Here is a 7,022-nt window from a genome sequence, read left to right as displayed (position 1 = left end):
CAAATTATTCTTTAAAAAATTGTTAAATTAGTTCACAACTCCACCAAAAATGCATCAATGTCAAATTTTTCTTTTCTGTCATATTAGCCAATATAATATATATGAGGTAGTACCTCGTAATTTTTTAATTTGAATTCCTCCAAGCAATAATAAGTTAAGAGCATTTTAATGTAACTATAGATAGCTTTGATTACTTTATCTGAAAACTGGTTATAGCTTTTGATCATTTATCAATTGGGAAATGGCTCTTATTTTTAGAAATTTGATCTCTATTTTTTTTTGAGAAATGAGATCAAGCACCCTTCAACCTAACTTAAGGAGAATCCAAACTAGTGTCAGTCTTCAACACAGAATATGCAGCTGGTCCTTTTGCCATATTCTTTTTAGCTGAATACGCAAACATCATTGCCATAAATGCTATCATAACAATTCTATTTCTAGGATCCTCTCTTACTACTAACCTCACCCACATTGACTATCTCTTGGGCACAATTGCAATGACTAAACAACTAAAACATACATATGTAGCTTGGGCTTGCTACTAGAGCCAAATGAAACTACATATAATAGAAATTTTGATTTTCTTGTGATGAATTTAGAAGCACCCCCTTTCCCAAACCACATAGATATTTCCAAGAGAAAAAATAAATGAGCGATTTAGCTAGTGATCATATTTTAAAAATCGAAAAGTGAAAGACTTGTCTGGGGCTTTTTATTTGAATTATTGGAAAATTAAAGGCATAAGGCATAAAGAAATCCATACATTCAAGAAACATTCACTCATATTTACCAGTGTGAATGACAAACTGCTCCATATGGGTGAACAGTTGGTCTTTGTTGAAAACAATGTACAAGCTGAAATCAATTTAAAAATCATATCAAAACTACTCCACACTCTCCTGGTGCTATTATTTGCATCAAGCACAGCTACAGAACTCCAACAGCCTGGAAGAGACCATCAAAAGCTCCATGGTGTACCAAGGGCAATCCAACTGAGAAAGAAAGGTGTGAGACAACAACTCATGGTGCTTATAGAGAGTCCAGGAGGAACAAAGCAGCTATTGCTCTTTGGAGAAAACCAATGAAACAAAGATCTATGGGAACCTAACCCTGAAATCCCAAGATAGTCCAATTGCTTGATTCTGTGTTTTTTCTTAGCTTATGCATTGCTTTCCCATTTAGCAAACCTGGGTTTCCTCTTGATCCCCAATATTGCAGTCCCTTTCTTCTTGATATAGATTTCTGTCCTGCCACATAAAGCAGCAGTGGCTCCCAGAAGAAAGCTGTCTTGCACCAAGGGACAAACATGAATATCACAGCATCAAAGATTTGACTATTCTCATTTTCCCCTAGGAAGGATCTGTTCAGCTTTTAACTCACATATTATGTTCACTGCAATTTCAAAATAACTAATGAAAAAATAAAATTATGCAAAGAATTTCCTTCAAAGAAAAAAGAAGTAACAGGGAAGATAACAGAGAGGAAGACTTTATTTACATGCTTGTATGTGTGTGCACACATATGAGGTGTGTATCCAGTGCTCTTTGTGCTTTGTGGATTAGGAACTCAGAGAAATTGCTACCATTTTCAAAGGCAACCATCCATTTTGAAGAGCCTCCTGTTTGGGAGGCCCAAATGAAAAAGCACCCAATTCCACAAGGACCACAGAATCCCTGGACATAGGTATATGTTAGTACTCAGCTCTCCATGAGGCCATGCTGCCAAAGGGCCTGAGGGATCCCGGGAAGGACAGGATGGATGTGAATTAATAGGACATGGGCTTCCAAAGAGGGAAATTGAAAAACTTTCCAGTTTTTCCTCTCACAAAGTCAATCAAACTACAAAAAGGACAAAAAAATCATCATCTGGAGCTAGGAAATATCTGTGGATAACATCAATATCTTCTATAATGTCACTGACATTATCTAAACAAGTTTGACAAGGAAAGAAATAAAGCCAGATCACTTAGTCATGTGGACTCTGAGAGAAACAGGCCATTGAGAAGGGCATTTCTATTGTTTATTTCTGAAAGCTTTCAGAACACCTTAAAGTTATAGTTACAGCTGACCCTCATTACTAGATTTCTTGCCTTGTTCTCTTGTTCACTGCTTTCTCCTAGTTTCATAAAGTGTTCTGAGACAAGTCTTTCCACTTTTTATATGATCTTCTGGACAAATGGTCAATTGAATTTCCACCATGTCATAGTGGACAATTATTTTTATTACAACTAATCTCTTCACATTCTATGCCACAAGAAGAAAACATGTTGAATTCAGTGCAATAAAATGAAGACTGTTTATTATAAAGATTAGAAAAATAACATAGCATAAGAAACACAATTGAGAATTTTAAATCTTTATATTTGCATAGGGGCTTGTATAGTTTTCACCAGGTTTTCACTATGATTAATTAGCTTCCTGCCTGGGAGATATTGTTCCTTCTGGTTCAAACTTCTCTCTCACCTCTGATGTTTCTTGTTTTTATGCCCAAGTAATTTCCCTATAGGATCCCATACCCTAGAAGCCTTCCTTCTAACAAAGAACAATAACTCAAGCACAACAAAAAGACACCACAATTATACTTGACCCAGTAGGCAGCATTCTGTATCTGGGCTCCCCTGTCATTCAATAGAGAAGTGACAAGTGCATTTTATCATCTGTCACCTTGAACCAAGACTAGACTTTATATTTCAATGGAAATTTGGCAGATATTCTATAGTGTTTATGTTTTACATTATTGTAGTTCTGATTTTTTATTTTTCTCCTGATACTGCTTATTTTGCTCTGTATGATGTTGCTTACTTTGCTCTACATCAGAGTGTGTGTCTTTCCTCTCTGTCTACAGCACAATTCTGAGACCTGTTGAAGACGTTAGCTTAAAAAAGCCAACATCTCCCATCCAGAGCCAACTCTAGTCATCTTGATCTATATCTAGCCACTGGACCCAGATGGTTCTGCAGGAAAAAAAGTGAGGCAGGTGACTTTGCACAGCCCTCTCACACTTAAATCCAATTCACTTGCATGGCATGGCATCTCCTCCCTGATGTCATGGTCCTCTTTGAGAATGAAAGTTAAACAAAAATCATACAACAAACCACTGCCCATCTGTTGGCCATCTAGTGCAGACTCTGGCTGATTTGGACCTTTCAATATGTGTGCAACTTTACTTTCTGCCTTTGAAAGTTCTAGTTCAAAAGCATGAATATTCTGGTGACTTTTCACACATAATTCCAAGTCAGTTGCTTTCAGTACTATACTTGTTGCCTTTTAAAAACATCTTTGCCCAATTTGAGCAACATTAGATGAAACTCAAGTCATTTTGTTTAGCATTTCTCTTACAATTAATAATTTGGAGCCTATCATATGGATATTGAGAGTCCAGTTGTTTTGTTGTTAAAGGTTTTTCATATCCTATGGCCAATCACTTAACAACTAGACAGTGTTTCTTTCATCTCCGACTTTAATACAAAACTTAATACCAGAAAAATTCAACAACTAAATATAAAACGATTAACCAAGTTTGCTTGTAAGTTACCTGTTTTTCCACATTTCTTGAAATTGTGATGCCTACCCCTATAAATTATATTTTCCATTCTGACACTTAATGCTCTTTAACAGCTACAAATATAATAAAGCCTCACCATGTATAATTTTCTCTCTTAATCCATCATCTTTTGCACCAGGACATTTGGTTGCCTACGTTTAGTGTAGGTGTTTATTTTACTTTTCATTCTATTAGGTGTGGGGGGGGAAATCTCTGCAAAGTAGAGTTTTTAATTTTATAAAAATGCTCCATTGCGCTAATTGAGCTGATGGGGTTTAATTTTTCAAACAATTCTGTGTGGCTCAAAGCTCTTAAGCTTTTCCCACAGGCAGAGACTGAAGGATGTGATCATAGAACAAAGCTATAAAAGCAGCCCTTCTCCTCCTTTTTCCATAGGCTAAGAAATTAGACTTTGAACACAACTTGGGGGGTGGGGGATTGAGTGAAATAGCAAAAAGAACCACTGTCAGCACCAAGCAAGGCAACAGTAAGAAACTTGGTCAAGGTCCAACAGGCCAAAAACAGAGACCTTTTCCCTTTACTATCCCCAGTGGAGAAGCTATACTCCTCCATCACTCTCTTTCCTCTCTCAATGTGGGCAACTCTCAGCTAGATGTGATTGGACTGGTCTAAGTTTAGACCACTGGAACCAATTAATAACAAAGACACAAGCTGGAACCTGCACTAGCAAAACTAGCAATAATCTACCCAAGTTAACTATGGAGTTGCCTAGCTCTCTCCCACTTAGTCCACTGGACAATGGTAACATATTCTATATAAACAGTTCTGAGATTACCTCCCTCCCTTTTAAAAAATCAGAAAAACTTAGCAGTGATTCAGTCTACAGCCTATTACTAAAGGAAAAGTAGTAACAAAATCAAGGAGATTGTAAACAGTCCTGTCCCTTGTACCACAACTTCTTTGTCACCCCTCCTCCCACTGCATCTTGATCTCTGAACCTGGAGGTCCTCGACCACTTTGGGCCCTGCCAGCTGAGCTGCCACCTCTCTTGTCTCAAAACTGGACTTTATATCTTACTTCCCAACATTTTCCTAACAGTGCCCTTGCCCCTTTCACCTCCAATCTCCCTTAAGTACTGTGGCTCCTCCATTGAAATCCAAGATATGGAAGGACAAATCCTGTCTTTCTTCTATCTGTATTCCTAGCATGATCACGGCACCTGGCACATGATAAAATAAACACTTAATAAATGCTTTATCAGTTCAGTTCACTTCGATGCTACTACTCCATCTCCTCAGCACTCACCATGAAGCATTTTTAATAACAGCTCTCCCTAGGCCACACCTGGGACACAGAGGAAAGGTTTCAGGGAAGCTATCTATGAAGCCCCAGGATGTAAGAGGCAGGTGGGCAGGCTGATGTACACTGTGGGAGAGGGCAGGAGTACCTGCTGGTTAACCTTTAAGTACTTGTCACTATTCTGAATTTCTAAACCTGTAAAACATGTTTTAAGAATTAACTTCATCTCTGCTTTCTTCCTGTTTACAGGTGTTATTACTATCACAGCAAATCACCTCACAACAACTACTTTGTCTAAAATATCATGTTGCGAGTTCTTTCTTTTCCCTCTGTCTAACCAAAGTTACACAGCCAAGTGATCACCCCTCATAATTTCTTCCCCTTCTTCCCCCTTCTGTTGTTTCAACATCTTGGTAGAGGCCCTCACTAGCCTTTCCATAGATCATGGGTTAAGATCTGGTAGGCCATGCAGAGACCACCTGGTTTTTCCTGAAGTGAATGTAGGTGACTATGTCATCCTCACTCCTGCCCCATCCAGTAAAATTCAATGGCTCCCTATCACTCCATGATCATATATAAAATTCTCTATTGTTCAAAGTCCTTCATAAACTGTTCATTCCGATCTTTCCAGGCTTCTTACACCTTATAACCTTCCTCCTCTTTTCCCTGCAACGTCCTCTACGATCCAAAGATTCTGACCTTCTTGCTATTTTCTCCAGAAAAATACTCCATTTCTCATCTCTGGACATTTTTTTTTTCAGGCTGACCTCCATGTCTTGGCTTCCTGGGCTTCCTTCAAGTCCTCCTTCCAACCCCATCTTCTACAAGAAAACTTTCCTAATGCCCTTAATGCCAGTGCCTTCCCTCTCGTTTGGACATGGTTATATTATGTTATCTATTATCCTCATTAAACTGTGAGCTCCTTGAGAGCAGACAATGTTTTCTGCCATTCTTTGCATCTCCAGGGCTCAGCACATTATCTGACACAAAGTAGGCAGTTAATAAATGTTTATTGGCTACTGAAATGCTTACATGTTATTGTGTGCCCATAGTACATGTTCTCTTCACCAGGTAAATTGCCCCAGGTGCTTTAACCAATATTCTATAACAAGGCCATATTCTTGCTCATGTTTGGGTTTGTAGTTTAGGGTCACCGTACTTGAAATCTAGTTATTTATCTAATTCTGAAGCCATCTGACTGTACCATACCTTCCTTGTGCCAAAGAAATCTGATCAAATACTTTGGCTAAATTTAACTAAATTTATGATATTTCCTTAATCAGCCTAATAATTCAGTCAAATAAGGTCTTTCTTGTATAACTTCTTCTTTGATATTCATCCCCAAACCCTAAAATAGTCTAGAACTTTTCCCACTAATCAGCCAAGCTTCCCATTCTATTATCTGAGAAATTTACTTTATCGCTCCTTTTCAAAAAAAAAAAAATGGATAACCACCTTTGCCAAAATTCAATTTACTCAACATTTTCTAGGCACTAACTATCCTAGGCCACTTTTTTACTTTATTATTTCATACTTCATTAACTCTATGTGGCCATATCCCTTCTCTTGCTGTCCCCTGCTCTGACCTGAACCACCTTTTTTTCCTCTACTTATACATCAAGGGATTTCTATCAGATGCAACTAACTCTTCCCACATCCCGAACTACTGAAATCCTAATGGACTAGCTCTCAGGAACCATCTCTTCCATGAAACTGTACCTGAATCCCCTATTAAAAGAATCCCTCCCTCTTTAATGTTCTTATCTGCTTGATCTCACCTATGAATTTGTTAGTATCCTAAGTTACATTACAGTCACTTGCCTATCACTACTATTAGATTTTAAGTTTCTCAAAGAAAGGGATTACAATTTATTTGGTCGCATTTGCATCCCTGGCACTTACAGCTCACTGTTCTCTGTGAATGACCAACACTTCATACATGCTTAAGCAATTAAGTTGTTGACCATTACTTCATAAAGTAAGAAAGGGAGAAGGACATGCAAGAGACAATATAGCAGGGTGGATTACACCTTCTGCATCTCTTCTTCTGACCATTCAATATCACATCAAACTTTGCACTGTCCCTGACTGAGAGCAAAGATACAAAGTGATGGCAATCTGTGTTCACAACAATTTACCCCCTTGCTGTGTTTGGAGGCAATTCTATCTCCTTACCCACTTTTCAGGTTCCAACACTCATAATCAATGATCACTAAGGA

At 38.1% G+C, this 7,022-nt stretch overlaps 1 protein-coding gene across 8 annotated transcripts in view; it reads right to left on the bottom strand.

Moving 5' to 3' along the window:
* TTLL7 (tubulin tyrosine ligase like 7) overlaps window positions 1–7,022 on the bottom strand; it is a 231,913-nt gene that overhangs the window by 80,776 nt on the left and 144,115 nt on the right. The gene's annotated exons all lie outside the window — the stretch shown is intronic.

The sequence above is a fragment of the Sminthopsis crassicaudata genome, chromosome 4 (assembly GCF_048593235.1).
Source record: "Sminthopsis crassicaudata isolate SCR6 chromosome 4, ASM4859323v1, whole genome shotgun sequence".
Classification (NCBI taxonomy): domain Eukaryota; kingdom Metazoa; phylum Chordata; class Mammalia; order Dasyuromorphia; family Dasyuridae; genus Sminthopsis; species Sminthopsis crassicaudata.
This window is presented reverse-complemented; position numbering and strand designations above follow the sequence as displayed.